Consider the following 20,376-nt stretch of genomic DNA (forward strand, 5'->3'; position numbering starts at 1 on the left):
CCCAAACAATTCAGAAATACTTAAATTTATCCTTGCATCGATTTCTTTGCTGTAACTAATATAATCACTTATTCATTTTTTGTGATTAATCTTCTATTTTTTTATTGATTAATTTTCCTAAAGAGCAGCATTAGTTCTATGATTATGCCATTTTTGGGTTTTAGTTTATAGATATTGGATTTAAGTTTTATTGTTTGTAATATTTTAAATGTAGTTTGCTGTTCTATTCCTAGTTTCTTCAGGTAAAATCTAGATTATTTTTAGCTTCTAAAAGTAAAGGAAAAAAAAGACAAACTCACAAAGCAAAATAAAGATAAAACTCTTGGTCCTGAGTTTTTCAAGACTTATTAGATACTACATCAAAATTACAAGAAGAAAGGTCATAAAATTTAATATTATCAGAATTAGAAAATTTTCTGTTGTAAAAACCATCAATATTTTCTTTCTATTGTTGAGATTAGAATTGTTTAAATTAATTTATTTATTTTTATTGGATATTTTATGTGTTTACATTTCAAATGTTATCCACTCTCCCCCTCTTCCATACTCTCTCCCCTCTCTGCCTCTTTCTATGAAAATTCTCTCATTCCCACCCACCCATTACCACCTACCCACACTCACTCCAACACACTGGTATTCTCCTACACCGCAGAAATGAGCCTTCACAAGTACAAGGGCTTCTTCTCCTATTGATTCCAAACAATGCCATCCTCTGCTACACATGGAGCTAGGGCCATAGGTCCCTCCATGTATACTCTGAATTGAGGTTTAATCCCTGGAAGCCCTGAGGGGGGCGGTTGTTTGATTTTTTTCCTATGGGGTTGCAAAGCCTTTTATCACCTTCCGTCCTTTCTCTATGTCCTCCATAGGGGACCCATGCTCAGTCTTATGGTTAGCTGGAAGCATCCTCATCTGTATGAGTAAGGTTCTAGCAGAGCCTCTCAGGAGATATCCATATCAGACGTTTCACAGCAAGCACTTCTTGGCATCTGGAATAAAGACTGGGTTTAGTGGCTGCATATGGGATGGATTCCCAGGGGTAGCAGTCTCTGGATGGTCTCTCCTCCAGTCCCTGCTCCACTCCCTGTATTTCCTCCCATGAGTATTTTGTTCTCCCTTATAAGAAGGACAGAAGCATCCTTTGTCTTCTTTCTTCTTGAGCTTCATATGGTCTGTGAATTGTTTCTTGTGTATTCCAAGTTTGGTGCTAATATTCACTTATGGGTGAGTACATACCATATAAGTGAATATTATCTGACTGGCTTACTTCACTCAGAATGATATTTTCTAGTTCCATCCATTTGCCTATGAATTTCATGAAGTCATTGTTTTTAATAGCTGAGTAGTATTCCATTGTGTAAATGTACCACGTTTTCTGTATCCACAGAAATCTGGGATTTTTTTCAGCTTCTGGCTATTATAAATAAGGCTGCTAGGAAAATAGTGGACCATGTGTCATGTTATATGTTGGAACATTTTTGGCTATATGTCCAGGTAGTACTATGTCCATTTTTCTGAGAAACTGCCAGACTGATTCCCAGAGTGGTTGCACCAACAACAACTGAAGAGCATTCCTCTTTCTCCACATCTTCACCACCATGTGTTGTCACCTGAGTTTTTGATCTTAGCCATTCTGACTGGTGTGAGGTAGAATCTCAGGGTTGTTTTAATTTGCGTTTCCCTGAAGACTAAGGTTGTTGAGCATTTCTTTAGGGGCTTCTTTGCCATTTGATATTCCTCAGCTGAGAATTCTTTGTTTAGCAATGTACTCCATTTTTAATAGAATTATTTGGTTCTCTGGCATCTAGTTTTTTGAATTATTTGTACTTATATTAGAGGTGTACCTATCTCAGAGGTAGGGTTGGTAAAGATCTTTTTCCAATCTGTTGGTTGCCTTTTTGTCCTATTGGCAGTGTTGTTTCCCTTACAGAAGCTTTGAAATTTTGTGAGGCCCCATTTATTGATTCTTGATCTTAGAGCATAAGCCATTGGTGTTCTGTTAAGGAAATTTTTTTTTTTTACTCTTTCACAACTGAGATTTTATTGGTTGAGGAGCAGAGTACATAAACATTCCAATTCTTATCACACGTACCCAAACTCTGAAGAGTCACGTTGTGTTCACATAGGCAAATGAAGAGCTACATATTGTTTTTCTTTGAACTTATTCCAGTGATGCTCCAGCCTCAAACTTGGCACGTTTCCTTACGACCTCTCACAACAACCGAATGCTCACAATGCTCAGTTCCACCAATTCACAACTTTATGTCACACGCAGAACAGACTCAAAATCTCCATCTTTCACAGCACATTATCACAACTGTTAGGAAAATGGACTGCCGTGACCACAGACATCACAGTTCTGACAGGGCGAGGACCAAAGACTGGCTTTCTTACAAAATGGTTCGACGAGAAACACAGGACCAGATATAACTGAAAATATTCCAGACACGAATGCATGACTGAGACCCCAAATTGTCACTTAGTATGCTTTGTACTGTAGGATAAAAATCTAGCCCCCTCCACCGAATGTTTTGGCGACCCCCGAGACAGTCACAGCCTCTCCTGATTCAGTATCCTGCTATTTTCCGGTTGTACCAAAAAGTAAACAACCAGCAAACCATTTAACCTCTTTTTTTCCCTTCATCTTTATTAAATTTGGTATTTCTTATTTACATTTCAATTGTTATTCCCTTTCCCCGTTCCCAGGCCAACATCCCCCAAACCCCTCCCTCCCTTCTCACTATGGGTGTTCCCCCCAGGGCTCCCTTCCTTGCTTCCCCATTACCTATGCCCCCCCCCCAACAATCACGTTCACTCCCTGGGGGTTCAGTCTATGGGGTCAGGACCAGGGCTTCAACTTTCCACTGGTTTAACTTCAAAAAAAATTTACACTAAAAAACCACTGAACTGAGAATAGGTCCCACGCTGAAGGAATCAGGAAAGAACCTTTGAAGGGTCCGAGTCCATGTACAGTAAATAATTAAGCAGTGAGCTTAGGACTCCCTGTCTAAAGACTATACTGGACTTGGTTGACCTTAGGTTGAATATCCTAGTGGGGTCCAGGAAGGGGGGCCCCCTTAAGACTGAACCCCAGTGAACTAGACTTTTGGGGGGAGTCCTTTTGGGAGGAACACCCAAAGGAAGGGAGGGGAGGGGATTTTGCTTAAACCGAAAGGAATAACACTTAAAATATAAGGGATGATGAAGTGGGATTCCTCATTTTTTAAAAATGTTTCTAGAGCTACTAAAAAACTTGCATTTACAAAATAGTTGATAAAAATATTCCTCTGTATTCCTGTGGATTGTACAAGAAGGGAGGCAGGGACCACTGATAGACGTGATGGATGCTTAGTCGGACTTCCCTTCTTTCTCTTCTTCAGAGGTTGGACTCTGGTTTTCCGTCTCTCCTTTTTCTGCAGGCAGATCTGTAGTTTGCTGGTCAGCCACTTTGCCTGTTTGCCCTTTGCTTGCTCCCCTCTTCCCTTTTATCTACGCTTTTTTGGCTGATGCTTTAATCTTTCCTGGGGCCTTTTTCGGCTTCCGGTCCACCTTGGCAGGGGCGGGCTTGACCTCAGCCTCTCTGAGCCGCGCTTGGGCTCTGCCTTCGCCGCTCCATCAGCACTAACCTTCCACTTGGGCATCCTGGCAGTGTGGGGTGGAAGACATTGGATCTGTCAGGGAGCTGCACTGCCTAGAGGCCACCACACGAACTGCTCCCCACTTACTCTTCTATTAGTTTCAGTGTATCTATTTTTATGTGGAGGTTTTTGATCCACTCGGACTTGAGCTTTATACAAGGGAAAAAGAATTGATAGATTTGCATTCTTCTACATGCTGACCTCCAGTTGAACCAGCACCATTTATTCAAAATGCTGTCATTTTTTTTTCCTTTTGGTGGTTTTAGCTCCTTTGTCAAAGAGCAAGTGACCATATGTGTGTGGGTTCATTTTTGGGTCTTCCATTGATCTACCTGCCTGTCTCTGTACCAATACCATACAGTTTTTATCACGATTGCTCTGTAATACATCTTAAGGTCGGGGTGGTGATTGGCCCAGAAGTTTTTATTATTGAGAATAGTTGCTGCTATCCTGGATTTTTTGTTGTTCCAAACGAATTTGGAAATTTCTCTTTCTAACTCTATGAAGAATTGAGTTGCAGTTTTGAAGGGGACTGCATTGAATTGCTTTCAGCAAGTTGGCCATTTTTTTCCTACATTAATCCTGACAATCCATGAGCATGGAAGATTTTCCAATTTTCTGAGATTTTCTTTGATTTCTTTCTTCAGAGTCATGAAATTTTTGTCATATAGATCTTTCAATTGCTTGGTTAGAGTCACACCAAGGTATTTTGTATTATTTGTGACCACTAAGAAGGGTATCCGTACTCTAATTTCTTTCTCAGCCTATTTATCTTTTAAATAGAGGAAGGCTACTGATTTGTTTGAGTTAATTTTTTTTTCTAGCCACTTTGCTGAAGTTGTTTATTAGCTGTAGGAGTTTTCTGGTATAATTTTTGGGGTTACTTAAGTATACAATCATACCATTTGCAAATAGTGATATTTTGACTTATTCCTTTCCAATTTGTATCATTTTGACATCTTTTTGTTGTCTAATTGCTTTGGCTAGACTTTGAGTACTATAATGAAAAGGTAACAAGAGAGTAAGCATCCTTGTCTAGTCCTTGATTTTAGTGGGATTGCTTCAAGTTTCTCTCCATTTAGTTTCTGGTTGACTACTGGTTCGCTGTACATTGCTTTTAGTATGTTTTTGTATGGGCCTTGAATTCCTGACCATTCCAAGACTTTTATCATGAAGGGGTGTTGAATTTTGTCAAATCCTTTCTTAGCATTTAATGAGATGATCATGTGGCAATTTTTTCAGTTTGAGTATCACATTTGATTTCCACATGTTGAAATCCATTCATCACTGGAATGAAGGCTACTGGATCATGATGTATGATCATTTCGATATGTTCTTGAGTTCAGTGTGAAAAATTTTATTGAGTATTTTTATTTTTGCATTGATATTTATGAAAGAAATTGGTCTGAAGTTCTATTTCTTTGTTGGGTCTTTGGTTTAGGTATAATCAGAATTGTAGCTTCAAAGAACGTATTGAGAAGTATTCCTTCTATTTCTATTTTCTAGAATAGTTTGAAGAGTATTGGTATTAGGTCTTCTTTGAAGGTCTGATAGGATTCCATTCTGAACTAAACCCATCTGGTCCTGGCCTTTTTTATTTGGTGGGGGGGATTGGGGGTCTTTTAATGACTGCTTCTATGTCTTTATGTGACTGTTTAGATGGTTTATCTGATCCTGAATTAACTTTGGTACCTGGTATTTGTCTAGAAAATTAATTATATTTCTTCTGTCTGTCCCCCCAATCACTCCCATACATCCCTCCATTGTAATATTCTTGTCTGATTTTCATTAAAGGCCAATATTGTAAAGTGACCTTAGAAATTTTTCTTCTCTTTTTAGACAATGACTGGTTTTATGAGGAACATATTTCTCTATATTTCATAAATATAATCGTCGGGCCTAGATTTTCTTTCGTAGATTTTTTTTCCAATTTTAAGTATATTGGTGTTTTGGCTGCATGCATTTCTGTGCACCTATTGTACCTGGTATGAGCTGAGGTTAAAATAAGTCTGATCCTCTGAAAATGGCATTATAGACAGTTGTAAGATGCTGGAAATCAAACTCAGGTTTTCTGGAAAAGCATCTAGTGATGCTGGCCACAAGCTGCCTCTAGTTTCATTTGGAGGAATTCTGTTACTAATCTAATCTCCTCATGATTAGTTTATTCTAAAGAACTAACAATTTTCAGTGAGTGACCTGCATGCTTAAAACAGTAAGCTAGTAGATAAAACTATTAAACTCTAAATAAATGAAAAGAAATGAACTAGAGGATACTACTATTTAAAAATTGTTTATCCACCAAAATGACCTACAGATTTCATGCAACATCATCAAAAATCTGAGGGGATGTCTTACAGAATTTAAAGACAACAAGTACTTAAACTCAGGTGAAACTAAAGATCCAGGATAGCAATATTTGTATGACCAGAAGTCTTAGTGGGATATACTTTCATTTCTTTAATAATGTCTTGTATTTCATTTACATATTATGAAATATTAGTACAGATACTTTGCATGGTAGGACATTTGAGTGATGTATTGTCTTCCATACTTTTTCTTGTTATAGTATTTATTGATCCTTAAATAAATGCTCCCAACAAATGTCTGAAACATTTTTGTTTTCTTTATTGTTTTACATTTTTATTAAAATATTGGATAATTTTTAATATGGCATAAAGGAGTGGCCTTCTTTTGCTATTGTTAAGATAAATAGTTGATTTAAATCTTCAGCAATATTTCTGTACAAATCATTTTCCCATTGAAAATTAGGAATATCTAGCTCCTATGTTAATTATGTAAGCCACTTTGGTTCTTTTCTCTAAATATATCGATATATTCTCTCTGTCTTTCTCTCCCATTACTTTGTTTAAAGTAAGTAAAGTGAGTAATTTTAAGATTCCTTGTATGAAGAAATCCACTATCTTAAAAGGACAGAAAAATATCTTAATACAAAATACTTCATATTTCCATTTGAATTCATGCCATTATAAAATGTTTCTCACCCTCAGAAGCTAAGAAAACTCCTTAACCTAAATCAATGGTTCTCAATCTATGGGTCATGACCCCTGCATATCAAATATTTAGATTACAATCCATAAGAGTAGTAAAATTCCACTTACAAAGTAACATAGAAATAATTTTTTGGTATGAGGTCACTTCAGCGTGAGAAACTCTATTAAAGGGCTCTAGCATTGGGATTTTGGAAACTATTGACCTAAATAAGATACCAAAAGAAAAAAAATGGTACTTGCTTTGATTAATATTCATCTTATCCTAAAATTTAAAAGAAGTCATTCAAATATTCATTTAAACAGTTTGTCCTTTTGTCAGATTTCCACTGGAGAAATTAATATTTTTATCTTGAATTCATTATTCAGCAACTATCACCATGATTGTGCATATAAATATATTAAAATACATAACATTTATAACTTACATTGCATATACACTTTCATTTAGAGATATACTGTGTCAAAATCTTTTAGATGTTTATTCTGGAATTAGATATGTCTTATATATATTTATGATGAAAAATCATAATGCAAATAAATACTTGATTGTATTTGTCTAGCAAGATGGCCAACATAGGCAATAGCACCTATCTTCAGTGTAGGACAATACATATCGAATTTTCAATGATGGGTATTATTTATAAATGCTTGAGTAGTATGTGATCTATCGAAACTATTTAAAGAGACCTGAAACATTACCATGTGTATTAAAAAATTACTTACTCTTTTAAAGCATTCTGTGACTAAGAATTAATGTCTCAAATATACTACTGAAGGGTTCTAATGGCTCATCAGTAGTAAAGGTTAATTTTATGGCACTTAATTGGAAGTCAGGGTCAGTGTAGGTATAATTAGTTAAAGTGGGTTCATAGGAAAAGACAGTTTTCTTACCTACTATGCCTATTGCCCTCATGAGGACACAGCTGTGCAAATACAGAGGCATATAGAAAGATCTCTGGGTGACAAGGAAGCAAGTAAAAGGAATAATGGGGCTGTAACCAGAAGATGTCAAAGTGCTTCCAGAAACCAGAGAGATTGCACGATTCCCTTACAGATTTCACAAGCACTTGTGTGTTGACACCTTAATTTTAGAATTTCAGCCTCTAGAACTCAGAGATAAATTTCTGTTGGTGATGGTTTAAACCATTCATTTTGTAGCTCTTTGTTGCAGTAACTCTTGAAGATTAGTTTAGCAGCTAAGAAGGACACAGTGAGAAGTGTACTCACAGACTGTCCATTTCAGGTGAGTACAATGGAGGGGTGCTGGTTAAGAACAAGATCTCTGTAGTCCTCCAATGTTGGGCTGTGGAACACAACAGTAAATTCTAACCTTATAGAACTATTCTCAATGATGGTGGTTACAAAATAAAATTACTCCAGGCAAGTGCTAATCTAGCTACCAGTGGTTTAAAAGCACTAAAAATAATCTTTTCTCCTTGCATTTAGGTAGAGAGAATTGAATTCAGGCAGGATTCATTATTTACTATAGGTTTGGTGGCCATGCAGCAGTGTTTAATGGTAGTGAAACTACCTATTTTTGTAACCTTTTAATATTTTTATCAAAACATTAAAATATTTTATTACCTATTGAAGACAGATATGAAAATTAAAAATGTAGAAAACCCAATATTTATTATCATCTAATTTAAAACATTGGAAAGAGTGTTAAACAGGTTTATGTCTTTGTATCATGACGCCTTCAAACACTACTTTCCTCTCATTGCATAACGTGAAATGTGAAATGAACATTTTTCATATGCCTTGGCAAATGGCTACTCGATTTCCTAGGGGTGGGTTCCTTTCCCAAACTGTATCTTTTGTATTTCGATCTCATGAAACCTTTTGTGAATTTTTTAGGGTAAAGAGTCTGTAAAGTTTCAGACATTTATTTTGTTACACACATTTGATTTAAGTTCTACTTCTAGTGATTTCAACTCTTCATTTTTTTTTGCCTACCTTTTGCTGTGTTAGTCAGCTATGTTCTTCAGGTATTTATTTCAGTAAAGTGACAGATAAGAATGGAATGTGTATGTCTTTTAAAATTCCAGTGTTGAAGCCTAAATACTAGGGGCAATGAAATTAGAGGATTATGATGTTGGAAAGTAGTGTAATCATATGCACAGATAATTCATGAATGGTATCCACACCCTTAGCAGAAGCCACACATGATATATTAATCCTTTTCTCTGCAGTGAATATGAGGCTTACAGAAGGGAGATGTACAAATGTGAAGGAAAGCTTTGATCAGATATTAGATGCCCATGCATCTTAACCTTGGACTTCCCTGGCTTCCTACAATCCAGAGAACTACTGTTCTGTGGTTTATGTCTTCCAAGCTATGCTATTGTGATCTGGCAGCCTACCAAGACAGCCCCTTCATTAATGAGAGTCACTGAGGCAAAACGAGTGCATGCTTTGCATTTGCAGGTACACTGACCAACCATATGCACAGGAACAATCACTAGAAGAATTTGAAAGATGTGAAATGATTGGTCAGAGACCATTATGCACATTTGTTGCTTATAGAATGATTTGTAGACTGAAAAGTGTGGATGCTGATATGTTCTACAATTACTTGTGGTTAATGTGCCGTGATAACTAAAATTTGAACCTTGTGAGGAAGAATTTACTTTTTGTTTCTTAGTTTTGAGACAGTAATTTAAGTATGTGTTTTCTTTCTTTTTTCCTTCCTTCAAGCATTCCCATATACACTGCCCTGTTCTCTAAATTAATGGACTCTTTTTTTCATTAGTTGTTACAGCATGCAAATATGTCTTTATGTATATGTATATATTCCTAAACATAAGCCATGAAGTTCATATATTGTTACTTGTATGTATATTTGCAGCGTTGACCACTAGGCACTGGACAAATAATTGGCATGCTCCCCCCAGTGGAGGACCACCTCCTCTCCTCCCCTCCTTCCCTGTTCCCCTGCTCTCCTGCTCACCTGCTGCTAGCTTTACACATTTACCTGTAGCATCTGCCAATTTATACTCTGATGTTAAAGAAATGTCACCTGAATAAAATATACAATCATAAGGACAAGCTACAAAAGCATGATTTTCCTCAGAGGTACATAAATAACATTAGCTGACGTAATTTACTTCTATCTGGCTACACATGGGTGGAACATGAACACACATTCCAAGAACAAATCTGTGCTTTAAAGAAGCTGAGATCATAAGACTGTTGTCTTGATGACTTGGAGTTTTCTCACAAGCACTCCAAATTCTCACATGACTCCATTTTTTGCACTGTGTTTCAACAGCTTCTGATGTTTCTAGGAAACATATTCACACAAAAAAATTCACTGGTTCTTTGCCTCTTAATATCTTTTCACCTCCTCTTCTGCAATGTTCTTTAGGTGCAGGAGTGTTTTGTTGAAATATCCACTGGGACTGGGCTCCTTAACATTGCATTATGATTGGTAGTGGTTTTCTGTAATGGTCTCCACCATTTGCAAAGAGAGGTTTCCTTGATGAGGTGTGAAAAGTACATGTAAGTATAAGGACAAATGTTTGAAGATTGTTGTTAGAGACTATGCTGATGAGTAAACTAGTTAGAGTCTCCAATGCTTCTCCCAGTGCCAAAGACCTCCTAAGAAATCCCCCAATACAAGGGAAGTCCTCTTTCAGGCTTGTTTGTCAGATATATTGAAGAGACTCTAAAAACATACAGCTGATTGCTATTGCCCTTGTCTACCCCTCCTAGCCAAATGTAGAAGATAGGTCCTTATTGCCAAAGACAGCATGCACTTCAGGAATCAGGCCTCAGAACTTGAAATGGCCTTAATTCCCTCTCCCTGAGGCCTAGCTTTTATGGTAGAAGATGGTGTCATACTATCCCTGAAAGAAGGGAAGTAATCAACAGTATTACTCAATTATGACATGTATGAGTCACATCAGTAATCCGCAAGGCATGATGACCCAGGAAACACAGTGCAGGCATATATTCTTTGGGGGTAACTAACGCTACTCTACTTGGACTTAAGACCCACTCAACAAAAGGATACCATTCATGTTATTAGAAACTTAATGAACTATTCAGTGGCAGTGAAAATGTAGTTATTGAAAAACTTTATTTTTAGCTATAATAATCAGAAATTGATATACCTTGGCCCCATCAAAGAGATGAGTAATTGCGTAAAGAAAATTATACACAGTATTTCCAGATTATGCATTGATGAATAAAGTAAGAAAGAAAAGGAAACATGGAAGGCAGTAGTTCTCAAAGTTGGGCCATTAAAGTAAAATAATCAACAGTATCTAAGAACTTCTTAGAGCCACAGAACCAAAAACTCAAGCAAATGAACAAAATCATACACTCTAGGAGGGGATGGAATGATTATTTTAACAAAACTTTTGGGCAGTTATCATTCTACAAATCAAAGACGTCTTGATATGGTAAATATAGGCTATTTTGAGGGAAAGTGAACTTAGAATGGGGACATACTTTATATTCAACAATAGAGAAGAATCCAGAAAAAAATCAATAACATTCTGAGTCAAATTATCACTTAGAATGAATGGGCTTCTATGTAGTTCTGCTTATAAAATTTAGAAGCAGACAACAGACAGACAGACAGATGGACAGGTAGATAGACAGGAGATACCTTCCCTAATCCATGTTGTTCAAAGCAAAGAGGATCTTAACAGAATTGACAGAGCAAAATGTTGAGCTCAGCTCATTTTGCCTCAAAAGTTCATGTTCCTTAGTTTCCATCACACTATTTATAGTTTCGGAGAACCCCTATACTATAATAAAGGGTGTGTGTACGTGTGAGTGTGTAGTGGGGGGCTAGTCAATAATACCATCTTCTTTAAATTGTTATTGGCAGGGTTAAAAGAGAGAATAAAAGTAACGTTTGCATACTAATGAGTTCTCCTTGCTCTCATTTTCATTCTCTTACAAGATTCTCACATGGACTTCAGGCTCCTATTTCTTGCTATTAACTTTCTAATTATTATATAACTCTAAATATTACATTTTAATCATTTAAGATGATAAAAATCTTTGATATATTCACTGGTAATGCCTCGAGTTCTAAAATAACTCTGAGAACACAATAGGTTCCTTATTAAAATTTGTTGAATGATTCTTATCACAACCATCAGAAGCACAGAGTTGATCCCATGATCATATCCTAATGGCTAGGTGTCTGCCAGCATATTTCTTTCTGCCTTGTCTAAAGTAGAAAAAGTCCGTCTTTGTCTCTCTTAGTCCAGGTGTGTTGCAAAACACACACACACACACACACACACACACACACACACACACACAAACCTGACAGACAATAGTTTGTAAGTACCACTTATTTCAGAGTTCTTGAACTTAGAAGTAAGATAACAATTACGTTTCCCCTGGGTTCACCAATCAGATGAAGGAAGCACATTCCAAAGCAAAAAGCACCATGGTGATATATGCCAGAATGCAGAAGGGCCAGAGATCCTATACTATATTAACCTTTGTCTTAGTCACATTTATACAGTGACCCTTAGGAGCCCACTAGTTCTGCTATTTTTATCGTTTTTGTTTCCCCCAGAGGTATATTCTGATAACAGTTTACCCTCTCCCAACTCTGCCCAGATCCTCCCCATTTCTTCAACCACCCAAATCTACACTTTCTGTCTTTTTATTTAGAATACACACAGGCTTCTCACTCATTAAAGACCTCATATTTTAATATCATCACATAGGTGATAAAAAAACCACATCTGAACACATTAAGTCATAGCAGTCCATTGTAACTACATGAACCAAATAGAAGAATTTTGGGCATTAATAATATGAATTAAAGCTGTATGGGCAACCCCTGGACCATGTTGTTACCTTGATCTTTCATAGTAGTGAAATAGGGCATTGATGAGACACCACACTAGGACATAAGGAGTATACACTCTCTTATAGCTAATCGTGTGGATTTTCTATAAGAGAGGAGAATTCTGAGCATATGATTTTCTTTTATTCAGAGCATGAAAATAATCATTCTGTTCTTTATGTACAAATAAATATTATTTGGGAACACTTAAGATATTGTTGGTCATGTTCTGATGCATCCAAATTTATAGTCATGAAAGAACCTGGTTGCTTTAAACTTCACCAACATAGCCCCTTAGTTTATCCACCATTCCCCATTTTTTATTAATCATTCCATTCATTTACATCTCAAATGATATATCCCTCCCTGGCTACCCTTCCACAAAATCCCCATCCCATATCTGCTTCCTTCCCCCTCCAATTTGCCTCATTAGGGTGCTGCCCCAGTCACGCTCTCCTGGTCAGCATCCCCCTTTGCTGGGGCATCAAACTTCCACAGGTCCAAGGCATTACCCTCCCATTGATGTCAGACAAGGCCATCCTCTGCTACATATGTATCTAGAACCATGGATCCTTCCCTGTACACTTGTTGGTACATGATCTAGTCCCTGGGAGCACTAGGTGAGCCGGCCAGCCAACATTGTTCTTCCTATGGGGTTGCAATCCACCTTCTCTCCTCCAGTCATTCTGCCAGCTTCCCCATCAGGGTCCCTGAGTTCAGTTTGTCAGTTGGCTTCAAGCATCCACATCTGCATTGGTCAATTGCTGGCAGAAACTGCCAAGCCACACCAGGTTCCTGTCTACAAGTACTACTTGGCAACAGCAACAGTGTGTGTGTGTGTGTGTGTTTGTGTGTGTGTAAGGGGGGAGGTTGGTGTCTGCAGACAGGTTGGATCACCAGGTGGGCAGCCCCTGAATAGCCCTTCCTTTGCTCTCTGCTCCATTTTATGTCCAAGTCTTTCCTTTGGACAGGAACATTTCTGTGGGGAGCAGGTGTGGCAGCAATCCCAAGATGGCTCCGAAGACTGCAGCTAAGTCTCATGACTAGCACCTGACTTCCTCACACACCTGAAACTAGCCACTTCCTTTGTGAGCGCTGTGCATGCACACCATGACACAAGATCAGACCATGTGATGTGGACCTATGAACTGAGAATACACAGTCTGGATGGAGGAGGCCGAGTTGAGGGAGGATATAAGGGAGTGTGCTTGGGGGCTGAGAAGGAGAGAGAAGAAAAGAAAAGGAAAGATTGCTTCTTGCATGCACAAAGAAAGGTTCCTTAATAAACTGCTTTGAGAAGAACGTCGTGGTGTCGCTCCTTTCTGAGGGATGGAGACGGAGACGACACATTTCTAGGTTAAAAATTTTGATGTGGGTGCATGGCCCCATCTCCAGGGCTGAGGTGGTTTCTACAAGTTCTATCACCCCTCCTCTGTGCATTTTGGCTAAAGTCATCCATGTTGGGTCCTGGGAGCGTCTCATTTTTCTGGTTTCTGGTATCCTCCAGTGGCTACCCCTAGTTCCTTACGTTCCACATTGCTATAAGAAACAGTCTTTACTACTATGTTTGAATTCTTGTTCAGAGTCCTCATTCGCCACAACAAAGACAACTTTGAGAATATCAAATGATTGAGATTTCGGATGCTGTTTTGCAGAATGTAGCAATGACTAAATTTGTCTCTATCCTGTCCAAGTCTCTAGGATAAACTCACTGGAAGCGTTCCTTATACAGAAGGTAGCATTCATGCAGACAGCAGCATTCAACGTGGGATAAAGGCAGCATATTTGGAATGGAGGAAGTATAAATCATATTCAAGAAAGGAAGTAAAAGCTGTAACAAAAATATATATGAAAAGGTCAGAAGTTGGGATAATTAGTTCAAATTAGGGAGTGGGAACAGAGGCAGATCCAAGAAAGTGGTTTTGGACCAGCACTTTAAAAATGTGATGCCCCACAGTGCTCTCTGCATGATGCTAAGTCTTGCAGGATTAAAAACTTTTCCTTGCATGCATTTTAAATGCTTTGATTTGTACTTAATGACAGGGAACTTGTATATGCCACTCAGTAGAGATAGATTTGTCCAAAGCCCTGCTAAATCAATGCATATTCACTGAAATCTCTTGTCATTGTTCTGTCAGAGAAAGCGCTGCATCCATTCCACCACATGGAGATCTGGCTGGTCCTTATCTGTGTTTGTAACCAGCTGGGACTTTCACTGACTTCATTATGCCATCTATTTATCAGGAGACAGTTTTCTTGTTGTCTTTGTTTTCCTCAGTGGAAGTTATGCTGCTTTTGTTTGTGTTATAATAGAGAACAAGTCATTTCCTTTCCAACATTAGCAGGCCCATCAGTCACGCACTTTGACTTATAATTTTGAGTGCCTTTCAGCACTTCTAGGACCAAGAAAAGATGATATTATTCTGAGCCACAACATTATGGGAGCAAGAAATTCCCTCAAGAGGCCATATAATCCAATCCTCTGACTCCAATTGAACATCGGGTTTTGAAGAGGCCATCACTTACAGATAAAATCGTTCTCTTCACTTTATATTCACATGACATTGATGGGGACTACATTTTCTATGAGACTAGATGAGAAAATAGCACTCTTGAATACAAAGAATACCCCTTCCACCTAAATTTACAGCTGGGCAAAGCAATCTATAAACTAATAATCTCAGTATATCACAGTTAGAACTCAGTGTGACAGCTAAAGTTCATGGGTGATATCTTTTCTTTTCTTCTCCTTTTCTTTTTCTTTCTTTCTTTTTTTTTTTTTTGCGACATAAACCTGTAAGAGCTCAGCTTAAAATAATATACGTTGGCCTATAGTTTAAAAGTCAGGAGTCTAGAAACAGGTGATCCTGATATTCTAAGTTGGTTGTACAGGGTTGAGGTTCAAGGAGTAGAAAGAGATATTACCATCTATATTTCAGAATGTTTTTAAAGCTATTGGTGGTTGAATATTACATCTGAAGAAATATATGCAATTTCTTGCTAGATGTTACCTGTAAGTTGTTCTTACCTTTCTTAAGAGGGTGTTCTGACTGGAGAGAGAGGAAATAAAATCAATCATGTATGTCTAGCAATAGATGTGTTGATAACAACAAGAGGGGACATATATAATATATAGTATTCAGCTATAAAGAATAGTAAAATCATTAAATTTGATGGAAAATGGCCAAACTTGGAATATATAGTATTAAGTAAGATAACTCAAATGTAGAAGGAAAAACACAATCCATCTTCTACCTCAAGTATGGATTCTAGCATATAATGTCTACATGCCTTTATATAAGCAGCCATAAGCACAGTATGGTAAACCACCTTGAAGGAGACAAGGAAAGGGTAGTAGTAATTAACAAAGGACAGGATGATTTTAAAAGGACATATGAGATGTGACAGTAGAAAACTAATTGGTTTTCTAATTTCACCTCTCCCATGTTGTTTTGAATGGACTAAGTCCATAAAAATATAATTGACAGTGAAAGTATAAAGCTCTAAGCAAAGGTACATGGTTTTAGAATTGCTCTTCTAATTGTAAAGGTGTTTGTTGAGAACCATAGAGTTTAGGACTGGGAATGGATTTGACTGGCTAGCATTATTCAGCTATGAAATTTTAAATCTGTGAGTTCAATTACAATAAAGTAATTACAGAACAAAGTTGTTCCCATTACATAGATTTTCATCAGCTCCACAACATAACACATTACCTTCTCAAGACAAAAAGAAGATATATTAGGTAGAGACAGAAGAATCAGGAGTTTGAAGTCATCCTGGGCTATAGTTAAGTACAGTTAGCATGGGCAACAAGATCTGTTGATCTCTTAGGTCAATCTATATAATGAATATAACATATATATAATATGTATTATAAATCTGTATGATATGTAGCATATATAATCTGTATAATACACATAATGTATAATTTATATAATACAATATATATATAGGTAATATATACTATATTTAGGGAACTATAATGTATTATATAATATATTTAGTAAGCATATTATTGACTTAATATAAATATAAATATACGTAAAAATATTTCCTTATATGATATGTAAATATATAAATTAAGAAAATATATTACATTCAATTAATATGATATATATTATATATTTTATATATTAACTATATTAAAATATTATCATTCTATCAAGATTATCAAGCTAATAAGATGAACCTTCAATTCTGAACATCTATGCTCCAAATGCAAGGGTACCCACATTCATAAAAGAAATTTTACTAAAGATCAAAGCACACATAGCACCTCACACAATAGTAGTGGGAGACTTCAACATCCAACTCTCATAAATGGACAGATCATGGAAGCAGAAACTAAACAGAGACACAGTAAAACTAACAGAAATCATGAACCAAATGGACTTAACCGATATTTATAGGACATTTTATCCTAAAACAAAAGAATATACCTTCTTCTCCTAACCTTATGGTACCTTCTCCAAAATGGACCATGTAATCTGTCACAAAAAAGGTTTCAACAGACACAAGAATATTGAAATAACCCCGTGCATCCTGTCAGATCACTATGAACGAAGGTTGGTCTTCAATAACAACCAAAACAACAGAAAGCCCACATATACATGGAAGCTGAACAATGCTCTGCTCATTGATAACTTGGTCAAGGAAGAAATGAAGAAAGAAATTAAATAAATTTTAGAATTTAATGAAAATGAAATCACAACATATGCAAACTTATGGGACACAATGAAAGCCGTGCTAAAAGGAATACTCATAGCTCGGAGTGCCTACAAAAAGAAATTGGAAAACAGCATACACTAACAGCTTGACAGCACACCTGAAAACTCTAGAACAAAAGAAGAAAAAACACCCAGGAGAAGTAGATTGCAGGAAATAATCAAACTCAGGGACAAAATTAACAAAGTACAAACAAAAAGAACTATACAAAAAATCAATAAAACCAGTAGCTGGTTCTTTGAGAAAATAAAAAAGATAGATAAATCCTTAGTCAGACTAACCAGAGAGCACAGAGAGTATATCCAAATTAATAAAATCAGAACTTGAAAGGGAGACATAACAACAAAAACTGAGCAAATTAAAAAAAGAATCATCAAATCATACTAGAAAAGCCTATACTCAAGAAAACTGGAGAATCTGGATGAAGTGGACGATATTCTATTCAGGTGCCAAAGTTAAATCAGGGACAGATAAACCAAACAGTCCCATAACCCATAAAGACATAGAAGCAGTCACTAAAGGACTCCCAACCAAAAAAAGCCAAGGACTAGCTGAGTTTAGTGCAGAATTCTATCAGACCTTCAAAGAAGACCTAATACCAATACGCTTCAAACCATTACACAAAATAGAATCAGAGGGAACACTACCCAATTCTTTTTATGAAGCCACAATTAGGTTTATCTCTAAGTCATACAAAGACCCAACAAGGAAAAAAAACTTGAGACCAATTACCCTTATAAATATTGATGCAAAAATACTCAATATAATTCTTGCTAACCAAGTCCAAGAACAAATCAAACCAATCATCCATCATTATCAAGTAGGCTTCTTCCCAGGGTGCAGGGATGGTTCAATATATGGAAAGCCATCAATATAATCTACTATATAAACAAACTCAAAGGAAAAAAACACACAATCATCTCTTTAGAGGCTAAGAAAGCATTTAACAAAATTTAACATCTCTTCATGATAAAAAGTCTTGGAAAGATCAGGAATTCAAGGCCTATACCTAAATATAGTAAAAACAGTATACAGCAAACCAGCAGCCAACATCAAACTAAATGGAGAGAAACTTGAAGAAATATCACTAAAATTAGGGACTAGACAAGGCTGCCCACTCTCTTCCTACATATTCAGTATAATACTTGAAGTCCTAGTCAGAGAAATTAGACAACAAAAAGAGGTCAAAGGAATACAAATTTAAAAGGAAAAAGGCAAAATATCACTATTTGCAGATGATATGATAGTATACTTAAGTGACCCCAAAAATTCTACCAGAGAACTCCTAAAGTGACTGAATATAAAATTAACTCAAATGAATCAGTAGCCTTGCTCTACTCAAAGAATAAACAGGCTGAGAAAGAAATTAGGGAAATGACACTTTCACAATAGTCACCATATAAAATACCTTGGTGTGACTCTAACCAAGCAAGTGAAAGATCTGTATGACAAAATTTCAAGTCTCTAAGGAAAGAAAGTGAAGATCTCAGAAGGTGGAAAGATCTCCCATGCTCATTGATTGTCAGGATTAATATAGTAAAAATGGCCATGTTGACAAAAGCAATCTACAGGCTCAATGTAATCCCATCAGAATTTCAACTCAATTCTTTATAGACCTAGAAAGAAAAATTTGCAAATTTATTTGGAATAACAAAAAACCCAAGATATAAAAACTATCCTCCACAATAAAAGAATTTCTGGTCGGAATTACCATCCCTGACCTCAAGCTGTACTACACAGTAATAGTGATAAATCTGTATGGTATTAGTACAGAGACAGACAAGTAGATCAATGGAATAGAATTGAAGACCCAGAAATGAACCAACTTACTTGATCTTTGACAAAGAAGATAAAGCCATCCAGTGCAAAACAGACTGCATTTTAAACTAATGGTGCTGGTTCAATTGGCAGTCAGTATGTGGAAGAATGCAAATTGACTCATTCTTATCTCCTTGTACATAGCTCAAGTCAAAGTACATCAAGGACCTCTATGTAAAACCAGATACACTCAAACTAATAGAAGAGAGAGCAGGGAAAAGCCTTGAACATATTGGCACAGGGGAAATTTTCCTGAACTGAACACCAATGGATTATGCTCTAAAATCAACAGTAGACAAATGGGACCTCATAAAATCTCAAAGCTTCTGTAAGACAAAAGTCACTGTCAATAGGCCTAAAAGGCAATAAACAGATTTGGAAAAAGATCTACATCAGATAGAGGCTAATATCAATATATACAAAGAAGTCAAGAAATTAGACTCCAGAAACCAAATAACCCTATTAAAATGGGGTGCGGAGATCAAACTATAGGAATATCTCAATTGAGGAATATTGGATGGCCAAGAAGCACCAAAAGAAATGTTCAATATCCTTAGTCATCACGAAATGCAAATCAAAACAACCCTGATATTCTAACTCACAGCAGTTAGAATGGCTAAAATCAAAAGCTCAGATGACAGTATATGCAAGAGAGAATGTGGAGAAAAAGGAACATTCCTCTATTGTTAGTAGGATTGCAAACTGGTAAAACCACTCTGGAAATCAGTCTGGTGGCTCCTCAGAAAATTGTACATAGTCCTACCTGAGGACCCAGCTATACCACTGCTGGGCATATACAAAAAGATGTTGTGACATATAACAGAATACATACTCCACTATGTTCATAGCAGCCTTATCTATAATAGACTGAAGCTAGAAAGAACCCATATGTCCTTCAATAGAGGAATAGCTATAGAAATGTGATATATTTATACAATGGAGTACTATTCAGCTATTAAAAACAATGACTTCATGAAATTCTTAGGCAAATGGATGGAACTAGAAAATATCTGAGTGACATAACCCAGTCACAAAGAACACACATGATATGTGCTCATTAATAATTAGATATCATCCCAAAATCTTGGAATACCCAATATATAATTACTGACCACAGGAAGCAGCAGAAGAAGAAATACAAAACTGTGGATGCTTCAGACCTTCTTAGAAGGGGTAACAAAATACTACAGGGAGGAATTACTGAGACAAAGTATGGAGCAGAGAATGAAGGAAAGGTCATCCAGAGACTGCCATACGTGGGGATCCATCCCACATGCATTCACCAAACCCAGTCACTATTGGGGATGCCAAGTAGTTCATGATGGCAGGAGCCTGATAGAGCTGTCTCCTGAGATGTTCT

At 36.7% G+C, this 20,376-nt stretch overlaps 1 pseudogene; it reads right to left on the bottom strand.

The window, feature by feature from the left end:
- Nucleotides 1-3,348: 3,348 nt before the first annotated feature.
- On the bottom strand, nucleotides 3,349-3,641 carry LOC116912212 (annotated as a pseudogene).
- Nucleotides 3,642-20,376: the final 16,735 nt, after the last annotated feature.

Source organism: Rattus rattus, chromosome 11, assembly GCF_011064425.1.
Source record: "Rattus rattus isolate New Zealand chromosome 11, Rrattus_CSIRO_v1, whole genome shotgun sequence".
In the NCBI taxonomy this organism is placed as follows: Eukaryota; Metazoa; Chordata; class Mammalia; order Rodentia; family Muridae; genus Rattus; species Rattus rattus.